Source organism: Phoca vitulina, unplaced genomic scaffold (genome assembly GCF_004348235.1).
Source record: "Phoca vitulina isolate PV1807 unplaced genomic scaffold, GSC_HSeal_1.0 scaffold1, whole genome shotgun sequence".
In the NCBI taxonomy this organism is placed as follows: domain Eukaryota; kingdom Metazoa; phylum Chordata; class Mammalia; order Carnivora; family Phocidae; genus Phoca; species Phoca vitulina.
The window spans coordinates 34,883,250-34,908,493 of NW_022589704.1; the positions used below are offsets into that span (position 1 = coordinate 34,883,250).

The 25,244-nt window shown below is 42.7% G+C and overlaps 1 protein-coding gene across 5 annotated transcripts in view; it reads right to left on the bottom strand.

Annotated features, from left to right (window-relative positions):
- The window catches only part of SPATS2L (spermatogenesis associated serine rich 2 like), a 162,892-nt gene extending 138,982 nt beyond the window's left edge, over positions 1–23,910 (bottom strand). For 2 of the 5 annotated variants that reach the window (XM_032405246.1, XM_032405231.1), the window contains exons 1-2: positions 23,456–23,534; positions 1,418–1,467 (exon numbers count right to left, since the gene is read on the bottom strand). The gene's annotated coding sequence lies outside the window, so the exon portion shown is untranslated. Of the gene's footprint in view, positions 1–1,417; positions 2,873–23,455; positions 23,535–23,782 lie in introns of those variants that run through there. The other 3 variants (XM_032405203.1, XM_032405237.1, XM_032405196.1) reach the window with 3 other exon arrangements.
- Positions 23,911–25,244: the final 1,334 nt, after the last annotated feature.

Below are 25,244 nucleotides of genomic sequence, written 5' to 3' on the forward strand. Positions count from 1 at the left end.
TCCAGCCAGTAGCGGGCACGTGTGTGTGTGTGTGTGTGTGTGTGTGTCAGAGAGAGAAAGAGAGAAAGAGAAGAAATCCAGCCAGTAGTTTCCATACTAATTCTCTTTGAACAGCTATAAACAAAGTGTTTTCAATGGTGATTCAGATTTCAGATATGAGGAAGTAAAATTATTCTATTCCTCTCATGGAAAACTACCAACTCCCACCAATGTTAATGGCTCTTTTCAAAAAAGTTACTACTAAAGTTTCAGGGTTATAGAAAAAGATCAAGTTGAGATTTAACATTCATGGAAATATTCTGGTGCAATGAGGCCTCATTCATTTGGACTACCTCAGTTTAGAATTTACAATCATTTGACAGTGTCCAGACCAGTGATGATCTTTTCACAATGAAGATATGGTTTGCTAAGTAAATGAATTTAAACAAGCAAGACTACTGGGGGAAAAAATAAAAATATTTCAGGTAAAGTATGATGAATCAAAAATAACAACATGCTTCCTGTACAGCAAACACTTTTGATGAACCCATTCAAATACTAATAACTGATAACAATAATTACCATTTAATTGAATGTCTATCTTGTACAGTTCATATTGCATACATGAGCTAGAAATATTCCAACAACTCTGCGAGATGGTTAGAATTATCCCCATCTCAGATAGGAGGAAACTGAGGCTCAGAGAAGCAGGTGACATGCAAATACCACATAATTACTAGGCAGCCGAAGCAGGAAAAAAGCCAGGTTGTCTGGCTCAAAAGCCTATGCCCTCCCACTCGCACTCAACACTGAGTGAGCACTAAAGACTGCAAGTCAGACTTCTAGAGTCACTGGAGCAAGTTCTTCAACAACAACAACAACAGCAAAAATAGAATCCCCGCATCGGGCTCCCTGCTCTGTGGAAAGCCTGCTTCTCCCTCTCCCACTCCCCCTGCTTGTGTTCCCTCTCTCACTGTGTCTCTCTCTGTCAAATAAATAAATAAAATCTTTAAAAAAAAAAAAAAAAAGAATCACTGGAAGGAGGGATAGCCAGGCAGTCTGGCCCCAGAAATCATTCTTCTTTTCTGTAGAAAGAGCGATTCCTTTCTACATCACAAGGGCATCTATAAAATACCTATTGGTATATTGAAGTATTTTGCATGCATGAAACTACTCTGAACAAATGCACAGAAATGCTGATGGAGGTGGAGAAGGGGGATGCAGGGGAGGCAGGAGTGCCTTGGGTCCGCTGCCCCTTCCCTGCACCCCATCACGAGTGACTTCAGTGTATACCCCTATGAACAAGAACAGGGGTTGAGACCCTGAGAGGCTGACAAAGGCTGTGATGAGGCCTCTGGGAGTCAGCTGCAGGTGCAGGGACGGCTGGCCATGGGCAATGGGAGAGAACATGGAGAAGGGAAGGAACATCTCTACTTACCCAAGAATCCACGGAGATATTCCTGAAAGCAGCCTGGATTCTGGAATGCTCTAGGAAAAAAGTAAATTTGGAAGGTCAGATCCACATTTAGCAGCCACACCACCCTGTTCCATCACATCCCAAGCACAGGATCTGGAGTTAGGCAGACATGGAATTGGTCTTACCTATGACTTACTAGCTGTTAGGCAGATTAACCTCTCTGTGCCTCAGTTTACTCAACTGTGAGATGGGATATAATAACATTACCCTCCTCATAGAGCTGTTGAGAAGACTGGATAATATATAATTCGTGCCATGAATTCAAAAAACAATAGTGCTGTTTTAATAAGTACAATAGCTAACATTTATTGCTTAGAAAGTGCCTAGCATTGCTTTAAGGCTTCAAATAGGCTAACTCTTCAATACCTTGAGGAAGGCACTATTGCCATTGGCATTTTGCAGATGTAGAAAATGGGACACTGAAGGTCAAATCACGTTTCATAAAAGTATACCAGGTAAGTGGTGGAGTGGGGACGTGGGACCATCTGGCCTCTGAAGCGGGGTGCTACGCAGTGATATCCTGCCTAATTTATTACAAATAAATGTTAGCTACTGTTATTATTGCTGTTATAATAGTCTCCTCTCCAAGAGATAGTTCTAGAATATTCCCAAAACCCCAGGGAGCTCACCACGTAGCTAGTCACCACTCAGGCACAGAGATAGGTGCCAGGGTCCTAAGTCACTCACTAAGTCAACAATCTCTTCAAGTGTCCCTGAGATGCTCTGTTAAGCACTATGTGGGGCTGCAGGGGCTCTGGTCACTGATCCTGCAGTCAGATCAACCTCCATAAAGCAAATGGGGAATGACAACAAGGAGGAAGCATAGAAAGGGCAGGAGAGGGTGTCGGGACACTGGATACTGTGCCCGGCTCTGGCATCAGCTCTCTTGCTGGCCTTCTCTCAGTCAGCTGACCTCTCGGGTTTCATCTTTAAATGAGCAGACTGACCTGAGATTCTAATTTACAGTCTATTCTGATTCTCTTTCAATCTGACTAACTTCCCTCTCAATAGTCCATTTTTGAGAGAATATATTATAATTCTTCATTCATCCAACACACATTGACCGAACACAATGCCACGCACTGTGAACAGTGCTCAGGATATCAACACAAGACTTGGCCTACACTCTGTAATTAGCTCTGGGAGCAGGATCAAGTCCTATCAAGGAAATCTTGGCAATCAGAAGACCAAGGAAGGTTGCAGCCCTGAGGACAGCTGCACACTCCCATTCTGCCCTCTGAGTGGCCCCAGTGAATTCTGCACCAATCCAAAACCGGGGTCCCACATTGGGGGAGGGGGTGCCATGCTAAAATGATGGGGCAGATAACAATGTCTGTGAAAAACAAGGCAGAAACTAGACAACCAGTGAAATGCTTGGGCTGAGGGTTAGGTTTGTTTTCTAAGAGTAATAGGGTTGGGGCGCCTGGGTGGCTCAGTTGGTTAAGCCACTGCCTTCGGCTCAGGTCGTGATCCTGGAGTCCCGGGATCGAGTCCCGCATCGGGCTCCCTGCTCAGCGGGGGGTCTGCTTCTCCCTCTGACCCTCCCCCCTCTCATGCTCTCTGTCTCTCATTCTCTCTCTCTCAAATAAATAAATAAAATCTTTAAAAAAAAAAAAAAAAGAGTAATAGGGTTGTATGCAATAAACCAAAGAGATGAGAACTCACTTGACACTTTACTTGACTTTCTTGACTTTCTTAAGGTACACTAATGGCCACTTTGGTAGCAATCTTTCATGTATGTGCATGTGAGTGTACATGTGACTGCTTCTTTGAGAAACATTTACTTTGACACAAGATGCTACTGACTTTATTTAAAGATTGGTTCATCACCCTTAAACATGTTTCTTTCACAGAAACTCCTCAGAGGGGAATAATTCCATGAGTATAATACTTCCATTAAAAAGAAATTGATTTTAAAATACGCTTTTCAAACTTTTGACAAGAACAATTTTTTGATTTTATGAACTAAAGAAGGCAAACAATGTTGTGGAGACAATGTAATAAATAACATGAGTTGTCAAATAAACTATTAAACATTTATAGATAAAAATTTTAATACAGACTTTTAAACATGCCCCGGAATGTCCATCAATCTTTGATATGGGAGGAAGTAGAATTTTGGCAAAGTCTATCTCCTACAACAACAGAAGTCAGCACAAGATGTTTATGGTTCTTAAAGAGAGCAATGACGGCATTCTTTGCAGGGTGGTTAAATATTTTTAGCATAAAATTTTAGAAGGCAAAAAATGGGAGAACATTAAAAAAATGTATTATTATTATTTTTTTTATAATTGTTAAAATCGCTGTCACTTTTGTTGTTTTTTTTTAAATTTTTTTATTGTTATGTTAATCCCCATACATTACATCATTAGTTTTAGATATAGTGTTCCATGATTCATTGTTTGTGCATAACACCCAGTGCTCCATGCAGAACGTGCCCTCCTCAATACCCATCACCAGGCTAACCCATCCTCCCAACCCCCTCCCCTCTAGAACCCTCAGTTTGTTTTTCAGAGTCCATCGTCTCTCATGGTTCTTCTCCCCCTCCGATTTCCCCCCCTTCATTCTTCCCCTCCTGCTACATTCTTCTTCTTCTTTTTTTCTTTCTTAACATATATTGCATTATTTGTTTCAGAGGTACAGATCTGAGATTCAACAGTCTTGCACAATTCACAGCACTTACCAGAGCACATACCCTCCCCAGTGTCCATCACCCAGTCACCCCATCCCTCCCACCCCACTCCCCAAAAAAATGTATTATTTTGATAGGTATTCAGGTAAAGTAGTACCCTGTGCATGGAAGTCTATAGAGAATTTGGTTCCTAAATTGGCCCTGAAAGAGATTCCAAGAATGTTTTAAGCAACATTGTTGGAGTACAGGCATAAATGTCAAAGAGGACAACTCTGAGGAACAATACTCTCTTGGATATATAAATTAGAGCTTTCTTAAGCTTGGAAAGAAAAAAATTAAAAATTTTGTAGTGATTACCACTGGATGAGGAATTACGGGTGGTTTTTTTTTTTTCCTTTTTCTTTATAATTTCTCTGCTTTCCAAACTTCCTATAATGAGCATGTGTAATACTTTAACACTTTTTAAAAAAAATGTTTTTTCAATCTCATGATATATTATGGAAAGTCACCTGATATAAAAAGTGAAAAGGCTCTGGAATCAGACAAACTTGGGTTCAAAGCCCTTTCTGGTTTGGTGCCCCAGATAAGCTACTCAGCAGCCCCTGCTGCCCATAAAACGGAAATAATAACACATGCCTTGAAGCCCCATTTTGTCTCCTAGAGGTGAGATATTGTAAGTGCTGAACACAGAGCAGGAGCCCAGTGAATGATAATCACTCTTCTCTCCACAGTACACAAGGAAGGAAGGCCTCTCTGACAACAGCAAATAAATTTGTTTGTGTTTATAAACTGACTTCAGGCCATCTGTTTATAGAAACACTAGGAGTTTTTAACAGGTAACTTTCAGAAATCTTCTAATAGTTAAAAGTTCCAAAAAAGAAGTAGGAATGAGTTAATACCCTACTCTCCTTTCTCTCACAATTATTAGGACCCTACAGTCTACAACTCTTGGGTTCGCTTGCACCACTACTATGCCGCCATGTTCAGAAAGCCTCTGGTTGGGATGGGAGCTGGGGGAGGTTAAGGTTAAGGCAGACCCACTGGAGCATAGGGAAACCACAGCTACCACAATCAAGATCTTTTCCATCTTCTCATTCCTTGTGATTCAAGTGAGCAAAATAAATTATGGGATTGCTTAAATGAGGGGTGAGGGAAAAGATTTTTTTTTATGGCTTTTCTTTTTTTTTTTTTAATGCTAGCTATGTTGATATTTTCATCCTATTCAGCTGAAGGTAGTTCAATCAGTTAGGTTTATGACAAAAATATATGTACTCAACAAAATATGGCTGTTGGGGATATGTTGCCCTTGGATATATGTTGCTGTACCTTGACTACAGGAAGAAATATTGATTTAACTGGCTTTAATATCAAGTCAGGTATTTGTTGACACGTGGAAATGAAAAATATCAAAGCCATGAAAAGCTTGATATATAGGTCAAGTCCCATTTCAGCTCCCTCCAAGGGGACTGTCCAAAGTCTTCTGCTGTATTGGAATTGTGTTCCAGTAATGCTTGCCCCAGTCACAGATAACATGAATTTTCATTATAATGGGATTTGCTACATAAATGAATATTGGTATAGATTTTTATATAGTACAATTTATTGTAGAAAGTACAGCAAAAAAAAAAAATCATTATGTGTTTAACTTCTCCCTTTTCCCAACTCTGGAGGCATATCTTGCTTTCTACCAAAGATATGTAATGTTCTCTCCTTTTCAGTGTCTGATTACTCCCTATTCCTCACAGTGCCTAGTACAGAGTAGACAAGAAATAGCTGATGAAGAAATGAGCTGAATAAAATGTGGTACCAAAGCAAATGAAGGAAACGCAAAATAGTTTCCTGTGTAAGAGAAATAAATTTTAGAAATTGATTCAAAATGAGTATAGCAAGCAGGTTTAGCTATTCCCAGCTAGCATGCTCAGGTCATCCGGGGATCTGTGGGCCTTCAGGTGGCTCCCTATTGCTAAACCATCACGGAGGCCTGTCTAAAATGTCCAGCACACAGCTTACACACTCCCATCCCTGGGGAATGCCATAGAGACACTTCAATCATTAATTGCCTGAAACACCTTCATAAGAGTCCTACAGCCCCTTCAGCCCTAGGGCAGCTAATGATCAAATTCTGTCCTTCTAAAGGACTGAGAGAAAGGACCTCCATGACCATCTTGGAGGCAATAAAAGGCAGAAAGGTTGGCCCACAGCAGCCCAGGGAAAGGGAGTCAGTGCAGCCCCAGGATTGGGAGTTACTTTCTTACAGCCAGACTCAGAAGTAGTTTCTGTGCCCTTAACTAGGACATAATCAGGGCTGCGGGAAAAACCAAGAGAGACTTCTAAAGAGCTTGCTGGACATTGCCCAGTGTCAAAATTCTTAACCTCTTGTTCTCTTTTCTTTTCCCCTCCAGCAACAATGATTACTTTAATAATCAAAGAGTTTCCTATAATTTTTTATAAAGCAATCTAGTTGGAATATGTTTTTCTACCTTATAGGTTTTTTTTCTTAGAGCCTTTTTTTATTGAAAGCTACAATAATGCATCAAATATAAAAATTTTGCTTCTATCTTGGAACAACATAATAGATCTAAATGCCTATTTTCACAAAGGTCTTGATTGTGTTCAAAGGAATCACCTATTGATGCCAAGGGCTTCCTTCCCTCATCAGAGGAATAAACCATGGGAATGAGCTTTGAGAGACTCCAAGCAAGGCACCAGGGGTTTACAGGGCAGAGAATGGGCCTATCCCATTATTATTGGATAAAGCATGAGCAGAGTTAGGAGGGTCTGGTGATATTAGCCCCAGGAATGGTGTATTTTTGCATATATTTTACAAATATTCCCATTTTCCATTTAAAAATACTTTAAATGGTAAATTGGCTTCTCCTCAAGAGGGATGACCCATGGCCATCAATTAATAACTTGGAAACTCATCATAAAAGCACTTTTGAGTTAACCACATGGTTTGCTCAATAAATTTAATCCTTCATATGCCATTTGCTTGTGCAGTAGTCGTTATCTTTGTATGAGAGCGGAGGGAGCCGAGGGGCAGAGACAGTAAGGCACTCGGCCCCAGGTCAGATACCTACCACGCAATGGAGCCCACATCTTGAATCCAGTCTGCAGATTCATGTCCAATTCTCTGTTCACAGTTACAACTACTCACCACTTGTATACAGAGCCCAAATTTAACTTGTTGGGCCCTTTCCAGCTAAGACATCACCATGGGGGACATACTCTCAACAGGTCAAGTTGGTGGTCATGTTCTGTCAAGAGCCAAACCTTTTTAGTTACTGGGCTGTGGGCGACACTGTTTATCCCTTGCAAGAACTAAAATGGCTTAAGAAAAACTGGAACAATTCTAAGGCAAGAATGTGTAAGCTCAAAGGCTATAAAAATTCAAGAACTCAAAACCAAAGATAGCTTTCTTTCTTTCTTTCTTCTTTTTTTTTTTTTTAAGCAAAGATAGCTTTCTTGACTAGACAATAGCTGGTTATAAAGTCTGCAACAAAGTACCTTTTCAATGTGAAATTTTACTACTGGATTTTTTTCGTTCATTTTTACTAAGAACTGAAGCCTACAAAATGACAAACCGGGATTACCCTATTAAAAGACAACTTCAATTGTTCCTTTGTTCTAAGAAACTGTGTTAGGTACTGACTGGCAATACCTACACCTTGATCTTCATATTAATTATGCATTTTTCCTACAAAATTGACTGCCACACTACATGCTGTAAGTCAGATTTGAGAGCTGCCAAGATAAATGTTCCGAATGGCTGACTTTTTAAAGACAACTTGTCAGTTCACCAAATAATTCTTTGGGGGTTTATCCCAGTATATTCTATGTCTCCCCATACCTATACCTTTAGCAAATATTGTAGCTCTTTGATGATGTATCATCTTATAGCTAAAGCTAAAGATTTTTCCTTTCAACCCCTAGTATAAAAGTAATGAAACTTAAAATTCCTTTTGACACCATCAATTTACTTTGGCTGTTATTATCACTTGATTCCTATACTGATTTATGTAAAATACTCTGATTCCTAGGGAGAGAAGTAATCTTGGCCTAGTCCATACCACTAAAACAAAGACAACTTTTGTATTATTGACTAAATAAATGTTTTCTTCCCTGAGGTCTGCTTTCATCAAATAATCATACCGATGTCTTATTTCCTTTAGTTAACACCTTATTTTAATGAGGTTTGATTCCAAAACATATAAGAACATATGCACACGAGAGGTACTACATGGAGGAAGCCAAGAGTTCCAGCCAAGTGTCCTATCTTTTACGTGGTACCAGGTGACATTTTGTAAAAAGCACAATGGTAACTATTCATTCTGCCAGCCTTAAAAGGATAGGCATGAACTGCATGCCAGAATGGAAAAGCTTAAGCTTTGAAATCAGACAGCTGGCTTCAAATACCATCTCTACCACCACTATCTCTATGACCTTGGGCAAACTACTTATCTCCCCTCAGAGCTTTTTCATCTGAAAAATGGGGGTAACGGATTTGCTTCAAACGGGTTGTGGAAGAGGTAAACAAGAATTTTGCTGTAAAAAACCTAGCATACAACCTGGTATATGAGTATACACTAAGGAATTGTTCTTTTTCCACCTATAAAATGCCATTAATGATTCATTTTGAATCTGTTGTCTATGCACAAAAAATAATGTAAAGGATATTAACGCTGGGGCTCTTTATGATAGCAAAGAATGGGAAATGGTCTAAGCATAGGGAAATGATTACATTAAGGTATAGTCATATATTAAAATATATGCAGTCGTTCCAAATATTTTTCCAATAATATTTTACGACAAGGGAAATTGCTATCCTAGAATTTAAGTGAGGAAAACAGACAAGAAAACCTGTATAAGAAGCTCACACTTACTGAGCATTCACTATGAGCCATGTACGATGCTATGCACTTTACATGCATTATCTTATTAATTCTTACAATAAACCTATTAGATGCATACTATTATTATCCCCATTTTATAGAAAGAGAAACTGAAATTTTGATAGTTTGGGCAATTTACAGGCACTACATAAGAAGCATAGCCAGGACTGGAATCTCGAACTGTCTGATTTCAAAGCCCTTTTATTTACCTTTTTAAAAAGATTTATTTATTTATTTATTTGAGAGAGAGAGGAAGAGAGTGTGTGAGAGCAGGTGTGGGGGGGAGGGGCAGGTGGAGAGGGAGAGAATCCTCAAGCGGACTTCCCACCGAGTATGGAGCCTGACAAGGGGCTTGATCCCAGGACCCTGAGATCATGACCTGAGCCCAAATCAGGAGTTGGCCGCTTAACCGACTGAGCCACCCAGGCAACCCCCAAAGGCCTTTTAACTAGTATGTCACACTGATTCTTCCATACAAACTTCCTAGTCCGCCAGGAGGTAGTTTAAACACACACAAACACACAAATGTACGCACACATGCACACTCAAAGCCACACCACATGCATATCTGGAAGGAAGACACACTAGATGCTAGCGATGACACTCTCTGACTGGTGAAATTTTAGCTGACTTTTAATTATTTCTTATCCATTTCAGTATCTTCTCCAAATTCAATGAGTATGCGTTGTTTTTACAATCAGAAAAAAAAATTCAAAGAAGAAAATGAGAGTACTTTGCAAAATATAAAGTATTATACAAATAGTAGTATCTTTACTTACAGATTTGAGTTCCTCAGTGCTACTGTTCTTTTAAATTATTTTTTCTTTCCACTGAGTCCAAGGTAAAAAGCATGTAAAAAACTATTTTGAATATGAATGCAACCAAATATAGTACAGGAAGAACCATATGTATATTTGACAGACATTTGATATTAATACAAAAACTCAAAGAGCTTGTGTGAGGGGGGTGGGGAAACCATCTTTTCAAATAATACAGAATTTTCCACTTAGGGAAAACACATCCATTAGTGACATGATGCCATCAGTACATTCTCTGTCATGGTCATGTTAAGTGATATTGTCATGGAGCCATTTATGCAGACACCAGCACACTGTTTGGACATGCCTCAGCCTGATTACTGTCTATCCCAGAAGGTGTGAATATAATGATGTGTTGGAGTGACACCTAAGGAGTGATTTCCTGTCACACCACCAATTCATTTCCAGAGTAATGATTCTATAAAGAGAACTGAATGATGTAAAAAAAAGCAATTCCTTTGAACCAAACAAGTTCACATGAGTTGAAATTATAGACGAGGAATGAATTTGTTTTACAAAATTGTTATTTTTAAATTAAACTAAAAATAAGATTATTTAGGTATGCTTTTAGTAAATTTTTCAAAAGAAAAACTGCTTAATACTATCTTAAAAGTGACTCCAAATTAATCGTTTTGTTTCATAATAGAGGTTCTATGATTGGCAATAAGTGGATCAACAACGATAGCATTACTGAGGCATTTGACTAAATATTTCCTGACTCTATCCTCTTAGACAGCCTGGGGAGAAGAAAGAAAACACAAGTGAAAGATTATCAAACTAGTCAAAAGAAAAAAAAAAAACTAACAAAATTCACATATTGATGCCAAGTCTCTTGTAGAAAGTCACAGGGCTGTCCTGGTCGACATTTGATCAATGAGAGAGAAAATACAATTCTCAAATGTGTAATTAATAAGTGAAAGAAGTACCACTAATAAATTGAATTGAAAAAAATCAGAATTCAAAAATGTCTTGTTAGAGAAGAAAAGTGATTTGACAAAAAGAGACAATATGTAACAAGGATAAATGTAAAATCATCTACACAGGGTCACAATTAACTGCACAAGTACAGAGTAAGGGAGACATGGCTTTGTAGTAGTTGTTTAAAAAAAGACTTGGAAATTTTATTTGACTTTGGAGGTAAACCAACAATGTGCTGCCCTAGATTTAAAACGGAGGCCGACAGAATATTTGACTAGATTAATAAAAGAAGGGTGCCCTGAAGGAGTTTGTTTCCTACCGCTTAGAGAACTCAGGAGGAGGGTGTTGAGTTCAAGATCCTTACTTTTAAAATGGCATGGGCAGAGCAGTGGGTGACTAGAGGAGTGCTGACAGGATGGGAGAGCTCAGCTGAAAGAGCTGGGACCACGTCTGCCTGAAAAGAGAAGGTCCAATAGCTGCGGTCAAATATTTGAAGAGCTACCACAAGAGAGTGGTACTCTGGGGCACCCCAAAGGATAAACGGAGGCAGATTTCAGCAGTTTTGTCTGCCAGTGCTTCATAGCGGCAGCTGGCTGACTGGGATAATATGGACGGAATCCTGCATTTGGGGGAAACCTGAAAAAACCATAGCCCCCACTATCCCTTTCCAACACACATTCTATGCTTCTAAATATACATTAGTAACTTTCATGAAGACGGTCCTAGGGCATTTATGTAAGCAATATCTAAATATGCCTGCCTTGATAAAAGAGAAATAACTATAAATTTAAATGCAATCTGGAAGAGTCCAGAAGGTGAAATTCTACCAAAGTTTGGAAATTATAAATTAATGTTGTCACGGCAACCTTAGTGGATATCATCCATTGCAGCTGAAACAGTTCTTGCCCTGGGACTATCAAAACAATAAATGGGTTTATATATTCAATGTCACAAACCAGCACTCAATAATATTTTTAATGCTTTTATTTTTAATTTTTGAGGCAGTTGATTTGCATTTTCTCCTTGAGTGTTCACTATTTTCACATGACACTATGCTGAGGCTATGGTATTACAGTGGGGTGGTCAATTGCACCAGGAGCTGAGGAAGTCACTGGGAGCCCTGTGCGTGCACTGAATCCAGTCCACCGTTCGGACTTCACAAGGGAAGTAAAAAGAAAGGACAGACTTTCTAGATCAGGACATTAGCAGCCACAGTAGCCACCATAACATCTTCCACTTTTCCCCTAAAAATTCTAAGACTGCTCACATTCCTATAATAAACACTCATCGATCAGAAGTGGCACTATGTCAGATCAGACTATCTCGCTGCTGTTTATGGCACTTCAATAAATGGGTTTTCTCAGTTATGTATTAGCAATCGCTGTAATATATGAAAGTCAGCTCACACTGAGAAGAATATTGCCTCCAATCAAAACCATTCTTTCCTTTAGTACACCAAAGCTTTCCCTCCTTCTTGTAAGCAACAAAGACTACAACAAAAGAACTTCCCAAACACCCACAGTTAAGCAAAGAACAGTTCCAACAAAATAAGTGTGAGATCTGTCCCTGGTGTCTAATTTGTCTATGCATCTTCCTCTTCAGGGTATTTTAGTGACTTCCTTTATTTGTAACTTATCAACAAAGAATAGAAATAAAAGTTTACTTTGATGGCAGCACACCTGGCTATTCAGAGATCCAAAAACTTGCTTTGTTTATTCTTATATTACCCTGGCAGAGGATGTGAACATGCCCTTTTTCCATGCCTTCATGCTGTACTCATAATCCCAGCTGAATACTTGCACAAATGCAAACCATTAGGTAGGACTGGCCTTGAGCGAAACGTGAAGGCAACTTCCTTATGGTCCTTTTTCACCCCTGGATGGGTGAAATCTGGCCCCTTGACCCAGATTGCTTATTTTCTTCCTTATTCGTCTCAGGGAAGGGTCCATCAAAGTATTCAACCTAAGGAGCATGTGTCCAGCACGTTTAAGTTACCACTTCCCTAGCCTTTGCATTTTAGGCCCTACTGCTGCGCACTTGATATCTCATTTTATTTAGTCACAACAAAACACATAGGTATCATTGATTTCACTTCATATAAGAAAACTGAGATTCAAGAAGATTAAATAATTTAAATAATATAGAAAGCCAATTACAGAAATCAAAATCAAGTCTTTCAAGCACCAAATCTGTCCTCTTTTTTCTGATAAACCCTATTGATCTTAGGAAAGGAAACAGAGTTTGTATAATGCAGCCTTTCACGTGTTAGAGAGCAGGAAAGAGAAGCTGTTGATATCTGAAGTGCCCTTTCGAGTAATTCGGATTCTGAAATCACACCGTGAAGCCTGCACCCTTCTCGTCTACACATGAGACCAGCCTTCCCACTGGAGACAAAGAAGTGGATGTGTCAGAATTTAGGAAAAGCGGTCCTAACTTTGCCTTCCCTGTCTCTTCCCAAGTTGCACATAGGGTACAAATGGGACCCAGAGACCACTGGGGAAGCTCATTAGTAAGCAGTGTTTGGTGTCAGGGGTCTAAAACCAGGTAACAGCCAGTATCCAGGCAAGCTGTCAAACTCACTGAGTTTCCTGCCCACTGCTGGCAGGTGTCAGTATTGAAGAAGCCTGGAAGGGAGTAGCAGGGACTTACCCTAGGGCTTGTAGCTCAGCAGTAAGACTACTGTCCTAAGAAGGCATGGAGATATATGATGGCAATCTAGGTTTCCTACACAAAAACACAAAGCAGGGGCTTGGGAATGAGGGAGACAAAGTGAAACCTAGGGCACAAAGTGAAAAATGTGGTTACCTAAGAATGAAGAGAGTTATGGCTTCCTAGGTAAATTGCCTGGGCCAAGGCAAACTGCAGGCCCAATCCCACGGACAGTCCCTGAGCAACGTAAGCAAGGGAGCTGGAACCCTCCTGCAAAGGGCCTAAACTCGTCCCAGATCCTACAGATGGGAGGACAATAACCACACCGACTTGGTCGCCATTTTCTCAGGCCATTTTCTGTAGATATATGACTTTCAAACTTTTATTTTTAGCACATGAAACTCTCTCCTTATGAGAATCTTAGATACATGCCTAATATATAGACACAAGTAAAAACAACTGCTCAGGGGGATTCTTCCCTGAACCGAAGGGGGCTCGACAGAACACAATCTGCAAACGACCAGGAGAGAAGGTGCTGAGTCACTCTGCCTATCAGACTTCGCTGGAATCTGATCCTGCTAAATTTTTCTCATGATAGTCATGATTTCTTGCCCGCACCTCCAGGTTTCTCCCTCCTGCTCCAGCCCGATAAGCTCTGGTTTCCTACCACTGGTCGGCTTTTCTACTGTGAAAACATAAAGCTCTGCAGATCTCCTAGGACACAACATATCTTCTGGGTCTTTCTGGCAGCCCATATGCCCTTCCTCCAAGCCTTTGGGGCCAACTGATCCACAGATTGCTGCCCTCGGTATCTCAAGTGCTCTACTAGCAGTTGTTTGATGCACAATGACTCTGTGCCATACATATTGTTAAGGCTCAAGACCCACTGGTTCATTAGTTTGTTCAGAATCCTAGAGCTAGACAGTGGGGGAGCTGGGCCTTAGACCACCAGGCAGGATCAATGGCAGGATGGGCAGAGACCTAGGCAAGGCTCTAGGTGCCACACATGTTGGAGGCTTCTCAGGAATGTGACTCCACTTGCCCTTCCCTTGCTCCTACTGTCTATCTCAAATCTTCCCTCTAGCACACAAGTATCCCTGCTTCCCACTCCTGACCAGGACTGGGTAGCCAAGGGAGACAGATGTGCTTTAATCATGATTTCAGCATCGTGCACATTGTATGTATGACTCCTGGCTATAGCTTTCACAATCTGTCTCTTTGATTCTGAATCTTATCTAAAGCATTTTGTATCTCTAGATTTAAGAATGGAGCAATTGCTGCTTCTTTATACCTGTAGGGCTGACTTAATCATTCAACAAGCTCATGGGCTTGGCTCATATAGGATGCATCTCCTGGGAACGAAGAGATAGTCTATAACAATACTGTCCAATAGAACTATAATGCAAGCCACAAGGCAATTTAAAATTTTCTAGTAGCCATGGTAAAAAAACAGGTAAAAATAAATATGTGAAATTAATTTTAAGAATATGTTTTATTTAGGGGCGCCTGGGTGGCTCAGTTGGTTGGGCGACTGCCTTCGGCTCGGGTCATGATCCTGGAGTCCCGGGATCGAGTCCCGCATCGGGCTCCCTGCTCGGCGGGGAGTCTGCTTCTCCCTCTGACCCTCCCCCCTCTCATACTCTCTCTCATTCTCTCTCTCTCAAATAAATAAATAAAATCTTAAAAAAAAAAAAAAAAGAATATGTTTTATTTAAACTGCTATGTCCAGAAGATTATTGTTTTAATATGTAATCAATATTTTAATTTGTTAATGAAATATTCTACATTCTTTTCCTCCTGTAGAGTCTCTGAACTGTGGTGTATTTTACTCTCATATCACATCTCAATCTGGACTAGCTGCATTTCAAGGGCTCGATAGCCACGTGCGGCTCGTGGCTGCTGTACTAGATAGGACAATTCTAGAATCTCTTCTCTGTTCCCATCCTTCCTCTCATTTCTTTCCCGTTAATAACTCATTTCCTCTAGTAGGGATGCTAGGGGCAGGGGCAGAGACCAAGATCATTAGAGAAGACTTTGATACACACACAAAGGGAGAGCCAAGATCACAAAGGAGCTTTTGTGCCATGCTAGGGAGCTTAGATTTTATCCTGGAGAAGCAGTGATTTTGCTGAAGGATTTTAAGCCACAGAGAGTCGTGATCAAATTTGCCTTTTAGAAAGGCAGCAGTGTGGGGAATGGGTTGGAGGCAGGCCAGGCTGAAGGCAGAGAGACCAGTTATGAGGCCACTGCACTAATCCTCAAGAGAAGTGGTGAGGGCCTGAACCAAAGCAATAATGGTGGTAAGTGTTTTAGACAGGTGAGGGCAGATTCCAAAGAGACTGAGAAAGATGGTTTCTACAGGGCTTGGTGATCAATGAAATGTAGGGGATGAGGAAGAGGGAGGAATCTAGAACAACTCCCAGATTTAAAAATTGGTGAAGTGGGTTTCATTGATTGAGAGAGAATATACATTAGGAATATGCCATAAGGGGAAGTCAGGAGAGAGGAATGACTCAGAAAACAGGTGGGCCAAGTTTCAAGGAGCAGAGAAGGATCACTTAAGGCACACAGGTAAAAAATTAGAAAAGAATCCTGGACAATGGACCTGCCCGTTTTTAAGGTCAGAGGAGGCCATCATGAGAGGACAGGGCTGTGAGGGGCTGCACAGAAAGGGGAGAAGGGGAGGTTCAGGTGCTGTGTAAGAAACTATCCTTCTAACACCAGGAATGGGATGGAACACAACCAGACCAAGAGGGAAGGGGCCAGGGAGATTTTGGTTTTTTATAAAACACGAGGAGACTTACGCATGTTAATGCACTGAAAGCAAAAGGTTGGTTGAGAGCCTAAAGAAAAGAGAGATAATAGAGCAAGGTCCCTGAGGAAGCAAGAGGGGATGCTGTCTAGAAAGATTAGCCTCAGACTAAAGACAGTAAAGGGAAGAAAAGGCGTGAGGAGGAAGAACCTACCATTTATAAGGAAGATATAACATTACCATTGCAAAACTATTTTTCCTTACTTAGAAATAGAAATGAAATATAATTATATAGGAAGTTTTTTTTAAAACTAGTACTACATATCATGTATAAAATCAGATAAATGCTGAACACAGAAGTCACTCGTTTCCTGGAGCCCCAGATCTGTGGTCTTGGTATATTACCAAGCCTTTCCCCTACCTTTGGGCTTTACCTAAATCACCTTGGTGACTCGGGAGAGCCACAGCGGGTCTTTATAGCTTGTGGCCTCTCTGGTTGGTCAGTGTCTGTGCTGAACTGATAGGTAAATATTTCAGTATCACCACGAATTATCTGGCAGAGTGGTGTAAGAAAAAAGCCCAGGCTTGGGGGGACCAGACACCAAACAGACTCCTCTGCCACTTATTAGTCCTGCAGATTCAATCAAGTTATGTAACTTCCCTGATTTCTGTGTCGCTCTCTTAAAAGAATACATAATCCCATCCTTGCAAGATCACTATGAGGTTTAAATGAGATGATCAATAAGTGATACCTATTACGATGGTGATAATTATATTCACTTTGTTCTGAATTTTTAGAACTGGGTGCCCCTGCTGATGAATTTGTGCTTTGCAACAATCAGCATCTTGATCCCTAAGGAGAATTAAACCACCAATCCTAGTGATAGGAAGGGCCCTAAACATCCTAATGGCCAGGGGCGCCTGGGTGGCTCAGTTGGTTAAGCGGCAGACTCTTGATTTCGGCTGAGGTCGTGATCTCATGGGTCCTGAGATCGAGCCCCTCCTCGAGCCCCCCGCTGGGCTCCACACTCAGAGTCTGCTTGAGGAATCTCTTCCTCCCCCTCTACCTTTCCCCTACTCACTCTCACTTGCTCACTCTCTCTCTCTCTCTCAAATAAATAAATCTTTAAAAAATATATTAAAAATCCTAATGGCCATCCAATGTGTGTGTCCTTTCTTCATCACAGTACATATTCAGTCTCGGCCCTCAAATGCCTGACATCTGCTCTACGCCTAACCCGCTGCTCAACCTTTCCAGGCTTTGGTATTGCTCTTCAGTAAAACAGGGGTAATAAGAATATGTACTTCAGAGCACTGTTTTGGGGAAAAAAGGAGATAAGGCATGTATTTAAATGAGACACTGCCTGGTACGGCCTGTGCTTGAATACATTTTGTCATGGGGGGGGGGCTTAGTCACCTCATGAAATAGCACAATCCATAATAGGACCACCTTTCTTACACTGACCCCAAATCTGTCTCCCTGAAAGTTGTACCCATCTGTCCTTGTTTTACAGTTCGTGGGGGTAGTTCTACAGAATCAGAACCAGGGTTCTAGAGAACAGTATGTTTGCTCATTTACTGAGCTCTCCTAGGTGAACTGGGCAGTGTCTCACAGACGGCTGGGTCCTTGGGGCCAGACCTCTCCCTATGTATAGTTCTATTAAAGTTTCAACCTTCAGCCATGTTTCCATAATGCAGGAGACCTTTTTGAGCATTCTGAGCAAGTTGGATGCTACCCAGAAAGGCACTGGTTATATTGCTTACAAGATTTATTCTGTGCTTTATGTCATGGTCAGTTCAGCACTTGGCACCAAAAGTAATTATTGCAGGGATCTGTATATCCTTTACGTTTCATTACTGAACACCGCAGCCCACCAAGGCCCAGGAGAGCTCTGGCGGGGTTTCGGCTTAGGAGCAGGGGCAGCGTCACAGAGTACTGATGTGACAGTCGCAACTCAAGAATGCCTGCCCCGCACTACCCCCTCACCCCGCCACCATCCCCTCAGCCCTGTATTCCCAATGACAGCTGCTGAAATCTTTTGATAAACAGCTCAGACAACCATCACTTTAGAAAGATTCCCCACCACCTCCCAGCAAAAGGAAATCTTCCCTTCTGAGCTCTCTTAGATCTTCATTTCCGGGATACACGTGTCATTTCTCCTGTTAAGACTATAAACTCCTTCCTGGCAAAAACAGTGTCTTGGATAAAGTGAGTCTAATTTAAAGTTCTTTAAAGAATTGAATTTTGTCCTGAATACAATATGATGGGCGTGGCAACTCTCCCCTATCTTACCTTTCATCCCTGGATGGATCCCCAGATGATTTTTTTTTTTTTTAATTTACCAGGAAGTTTTAAAATGAAAAGGCTGGGCAGCCCCTGCAATACAGTCCGGGATTTTATGGCCGATTAGCTAAACTTGTATTTAACTGAGGACTCCAGTCTAATTGTTTTAGGTATAAAATGCTGGCATAAAGCCTGAATGCTTTTATTTTTGCTCACTACTGGGACCCATCACTCCACCTTAAAATAACGACAGCCTCCTTAATTCCAACTCACAACTGCCAGCCTCCATCATTATCTCGACTCTGGAAAATGCCGAGGCCTCAGAATCTCACAGCTGATGAATGGAGAGGCTGATTAGAACCACGGAAGAAAAATGGGAAAAAACTCCTTGACAGATGTCTCCTTCAAATGCCTGTCCCTTTTAGCTAATGTCAACATTAATTTCTATGTTAAATATTTATTGAGGTCATGACTAGGTGTCAAGTTGCAAGCTAGGCTCTGGGGACATAATGGTGAGCAGGACACAGGCAATATCAAAGCCCATCATACAGAAAAAAAACACCCTTACAGTTTATTGATTCTACTGGTATACTTATCAAGAGTTTGCTATGCCAAAGCCCTGTAGATGGTTCAAGGACAGCATGCAAGTTCCATCAGTGCCCTCAAGGAACTGGCAGTCTAGTTGGAAAAGCAAGAATGAAGCACACAATATCATGGGAGAGTATCTGATGGTCTGAAGGGATGGTGCGGACAAAAGGGCAAAAGAAGAAACCAATGAGTAACGTGATCAGGCTGGCTTTAACTTGGAGATAGTTGTTAGGTTAGAGGAAAAAGGAAAAGGCATTCTAAAAAGCAGAGCATGAACAAAAGGGCACAAAGTTATCTTAGAAGGGCAGTGAGATCCAATTACCAGGAAGAGAAGGTTCATGTTGGAAAGAAGTAGAAAATAAAGTCAGTAAGTCAAATTTGGGCAAGACTGTGAAGTATATTAAAACCTGGTTGAGAGGTGGGACTGAAGCGGGGGGGAGGGGGTGCATGGAAAGTATTTGAACTAGTAGAAAGAGCACTGGCTTTAGAATCAGAGAAACCTGAGGTCAACACAGCCTTCCTGCAAGGCAGTCCTTGGACAGGAGTTCTAAGGAGAAGAGTTTAGGAAGGCTGATGTGCTGGAAGCATGCAGAGTGGGGAGAACTCATTAACCAAGAAACCAAGATGTAGCCGGCTCTAGTCATACTAGAACAGTGATGGCCAAGGACCTGAGCTATCAGGGAGAATGAGGAATGTAGAGATGTGGGGACTGGCTCAGAGAAACTATTACAAAGGAAAAGTTAACAGGACTTGATGTACAGTTTTACTGAAGGAATGAAAGGGAGGAGTCAGGGATGGTCCCTGGATCTCAAGTCTGGGTGATGAAGAGAATGCTGAATATCAAGAAAAGGGAAAGTCTTTTCATTGTGAAAGGAACAGGGTTAGCAGAGAATATGAAGTTTGTTATCAGGCATGCAGCGTTTAGTCTGACAGCAGAACATCCACCATGAAAAGTCTATTAAACAGGTGCATAAATGGAAACAGAGTTTGTGTTAGTACTAGAGATAAAAACGTATATGCTGTAAGAATAGATAACCATCACACTTAAGAATATTTTATTAGAAAATAAAAATACTAGCTATTAAACAAAAATAATGAGTATGATATAAATAGTAGAGAGAAATACATCTTCATAGACTATGTTTTTTAGTTATGGTACTTAGGGGATCCTAACCATTACCACAACACTGAACGAATAGACTTCTGTAGAAATTCAACATATGGCCTATTTACATAACAAGCATCACAACTCCAAATTAGCCATTTTGATGTGTCAAGGAAATAACACCTTCATAGCAGAGTACTTCAAAAGAGGAAAGAAAAAAGAAAGGTTTGTTTTTCTTCTATAATTATGTGTATTGGGTTTTTAACTGTTTGTATCATGAAAATCACACTTTAATTGTGTGATTACACTCGAAGGCAGAACAGTGATGGGATGAATTGATTAGTTGAATTATGCACAATCATTCAGAAATCAATAAACAGACTCCATCGTTTAAATCTTTCCATATTATATATCAGCCCTCATGTTCTGTGCCATGCTGATAAAAGCGACTACTCTGTGTACAAAAATTGTAACAGCCGTATGATTCCATTATCAGAGTCAGGAAAGGGTCTACAGAAGACGACAGGGCAGTGAGTAGGCCGTATCTATCTATTGCATACAAAACCCACTCCACATTCATCATATGGCCAGACAGGTGGCAGCAGCTTGGATCTTACTATAAGCAACCTCAACTTCTTCCATTTCATCAAAACTGTAACCAAAAGTTCTTGTCCTGGCTCACACCATGAGATGCTGATTAAAACCATGTAAAGATAACAGAAGACCACCAACACGCCTTTCACATATAAGCCATAAATGAATAGTCATTGTTAATGGCAGTACAATTCTATGGTCACAGACTGAAAAACTGAAAGAAGTTAGAACCAAAAATGAGACATCTCTAGAGCTTAACTTCTTATGGCAAGTATTTCCATCTGCACAGCAAAATTGATCTATGAATGCTTCCGACTGGCGGCACTTCAAAGACTGCAATGGTGTGGCCTAAGCATTTTCTTTCCCTGATCACTATGAAGTGGCAGAACAGCTTCATGAGCCCATAGATACCCATCCCCACAATGGCCACTTGAAAATCAGTGGGAGCACAGAAACAGTCAATTTAAGATTTTCATTAGGGAGCTCCCTAAAACAACATGAATACAAAAGGAGTTTATCATCTTGCCTAAATTGGTATGTTAAACTAAGTTGATTCCTAGGAAATAATTTAATATTTTCAGAGGCAGGGATTAAAGAGAGAAAGAAAATTGGCAATATACTCCTTTCCCAGATGTTGAGTTTTTACCATTCTCTTAAACAGTCCCTGCATTCAAGTCATTTGTATTTTTATGCAAATTATCTTTGGGGCTAGTCGTGTGTGTGTGTGTGTGTGTGTGTGTGTGTGTGTGTGTTTAAAGCCACACAGAGGGGCGCCTAGATGGCTCAGTAGGTTAAGCATCCACCTTAGGCTCAGGTCATGATCCCAGGATCCTAAGATCCAGCCCTGTGGGGCTCCCTGCTCAGAGGGGAGTCTGCTTCTGCCTCTCCCTCTGCCCCTCCCCCCTGCTCATGCTCTCTCTCAAATAAAATCTTTTAAAAAAATAAAGCCTCACAGATACAGAATTTGACATATTTTACCTTCTCTTCCTCCATTAAATAGGTTCTAACAAAGGTTGAGTTTAATCCACAACGCTAATTAGAGACTGCAGCAATATTTGCCTTGTTCAAACAGAAATTCATTCCTAAAGTTGATTTTCCCCAGTTAAAGATCCAATAAATATTATCATACACAGATATTTTTAAGCAGTACACTTACTTGATAAAACTGCCCCCATGCACACAACACACTGCTCTCTAGTTAAGTGATAGTTTTATAAAGCCAATGAAATACTTCATCCAGAAGGCCATCTTAGTCTTTATTTTCAGAGTATCTTTCACAATAATTGGATTTGTTACTTGAATATTGTTTGTTTTTTTTCAGAATGAAGCAATTTCTGACTTCCTGTCCCTTCTTTTCCCTGCCATCTTGCCCATCTGCTTAACCTCTAGAAAACAAAAATCAATCAGAATGGCAATGAATTGTTCCTCTAAGACCAACTAAAACAGTATCATAAAGGTCACACGACAATACTCTTTCAAATACTGGAATAAGCCTCTTCTCTGCTTAGTTTCTAAAATTTCAGAGACCTTTTTTTCTCACTTTTGACAGGAATGGCGAAAGTTTTTAACATAACATTTAAATTTTGTTTAAAAAGCAAGTGAAAAATATTACATATAACATTTTATGTAAAGAGAGAGGCTGTGTTTGAAGTTCAAGGTTTTTCACTAGTTCTCGAGCTACAGATTCTGTAATACACTCAAAGGAAAACGCTGTACAGAAAGAATCTTTAGTGTCAGGTCTCCAAAACCTTGACATCCGCTAAAACCAGGACTGCTGGGAACTGAAAGCTCACGAAGTTCACGAACACACCCCCCCCCCCAAGCCCCCCAAGACCGGGAAGCCTCCACTCGCGGAATTGGGAAGCCTCGGTCGCATCTCTGTCCAGGTGAAGTCTCAGCCCTTCACCTCCCACGTCTGCAGTAAGTATTAACAACCAAACAGAGTGCGAGCGAGCAGGGCCGATCTTCCGAGACACGCAAAGTCGAGTGTGCTGAGGGCGCGAACGCTCTCCGCGTCTCCGAAACAACCGCCGCCTTGGGCTTCAGTCCGCCGCCTGGTCCCGAGCCCCCGCCGCCTCCCGCGGACTCCGGGTCCACCCGCCCAGACGCGGCGGCGCGACCGCTTCGTCCCGCGGTCCGGTCGCCCGGCGTCCAGCCGCATCACCCCGCCTGCCATCGCGGCGACTTCGCGGCTACTGGGGGCCACCGCATCCCGCTCCCGCCGGGCGCCGGGACGCGGTTGAGAGCGGGCTGGTCCCGGCCGAGGCGGGCAGCTCCGCGGTTCCGAGCGAGGGAGGCGGGCGGCAGTGGGTCTCACTCCGTTCCGCGAGTGGAAGGGGGCGCTCGCACCGGAGAGGGCAGGCGAGGGACGGCGGCCGATTCAGATCCGGGGCGGGCGGGTCCACGTCTGAGCGCGGCGGCCACACGCTCGCCCCAAGCGCGCAAATGTGCGCCCGACTCGGCGCCTCCTCCCACCCGCCCGCTCTTTCGCTCGCGCCGGCCTGAGAAAGGAAGGACGGTGACCTCCGCGTCCAGTCCGCGCCGCCAGCCCGCGTCGGCGCCGAGCGGGGGCCACACCCAGCGCCCCGGGGAGGCGGCGGGGGCTGGGCGGCCCAGGCTGCGGAACGCGCGGCCCGGGCCGAGCCTCCGTCCCGGCCGCACAGGCCCCGCCGCGTCCGCCTGAGCCCCGCATCCCGGCCCCGGCCCGCCGCGCGGGGAGGGAGGACTGGGGGTCCCGGGCGGCGGCGGCCGGGAGTCCCGGGCTTACCTCTGTGCGGAGCGCCGGCCGCTCTGTCCCGGGCCGGGGGACGGCGATCGGGGGCGCGGTCGCCGGGGGAGGCGCGGCGGCGGTGGCGGCCCCTGCGGCGCGGAGGGCGGGCCGAGCGGGAGCCGCTGCCTGGGCCGCGCGCCGTCCGGAGCTCGCCCCGTGCTGCCGGCGCTCGCGGCGGAGGGCGCAGCCAGCTCGGCCCCCGGACTGGATTCCTTCACTGACACAACTCCGGATCGGCCCGCTCCACGCAGGGACACTCCCGCCCCTCGCAGGCTGCCCCCGCCCGCCGGCCGGCCGGCCAGCCCGCCCCTCAGTGTCACTCACCCAGGCGCACACACCCCGAGCCGGCGCCCCTCGCTCCCGCTCGCACACACAGAGCTGCTCACGCCTCTCTCGGGTTTTGTATCCGCTCACACGCACGTTCTGACACAGATGCCTTCCCTCCACACGCCCTCCCTAGCTCCTTTTCCCACCCCACTTTCTAGAAGAATCCCCGTACGGCTTCCGCACTTTGCTTGCTTGCCCCACACCTACCTCCTCGCCTTTCCCCAAACCTCCACCTCGCTTAAACCGCCCCTGCTATTCAAAGATTTTGTCACAACCCGCACGTGTGGCAGGAGTCGTCCTCCAACACGGGGGAAGATGAACTTTGCCCCTCCTCCCCCCACCCACCACCCCAGCACTGTCTACGAATGCAGGGTGCTTCTCCTTTCAGAAGGTAGTAATGCTTTCTGGTGCCGAGCCAGGTTCGAAAATGTAAACAAAGATAGCCGATTTCGAAATGACCCGAAGAACTAGGCGCTTAAAAAGTACTGGGGCTCTGATCTGTGCTTAGAAACCCGGCTCACCCTGAGCGTTCCCGCCCCTCCCTTCGCTGCCTGTTCACAATGGGCTCCTGGAGGATGGGTTCCTCTAACGTGTGTAATAACCAAGTTCTAGATAGACACCTGGGCATCAGCCCACGGATTTCTACCTGGGAGTACAGTAGTCCGGGGAGTAAAGGCAGTTTCTCAATCATTATTCATGATGGAAGCACTTTAGATAACACACCTCTTCCAGAGGCAGTAGAACGAAACGCAGGCAGCACTCCAATTCAGTTTATTTTTTGAAAACGGTGACTTCTTAGCCTCCCTTTTTCTGAATACTAGTCACTGTTTCTCAGCGGCTCCTTGGATGTCAAAACCCCTTACAAATAGAGGACTAGGGTTAGTTAGGTCTCTCACGCTCCAAACTCTAAGGGGTCCCTGAGTGTACAGCAGGATGGTATATCATTCCATGTTTAGGAATTCATAATTTGAAATAAAATCCGACACCTTTCTGGTAAATCTCAAATCTGCTAACATTATGTGCCTCTGTTGACAAAGCACAGCCATAATAAATAGAGGAGCTAAAAGTAAAGGAATTCAGTTTCTCATGTGACTTGTGGTGGCCGTTCTTGTTACACTGGATTTATGTATTGATCACGTAATTTAAACATTTGTAAGTGTTAACTCATTTAATCTTCAAACAATCCTATCAGGTAGGTACTACTTTTGTCCTTTTTTTTTTTTTTTTTTTGCAAATAAAGAAACTGAGGCATGGAGAAGTTAAATAACTTGCCTTAGTTATTTAGCTGGCAAATGGTGGAGTGAGGATTTGAACTTGTACAGTCTGGCCCCACCAATGCTGCAGATAGGAGAACTTGCTTCTAGAAGCCATATTACATAGAAATATGAAGAATAAACATCACATTGTTTATTAAATTTAGGTGTAAAATAACTTGTAGCAATTAGACTTAAATTTGATG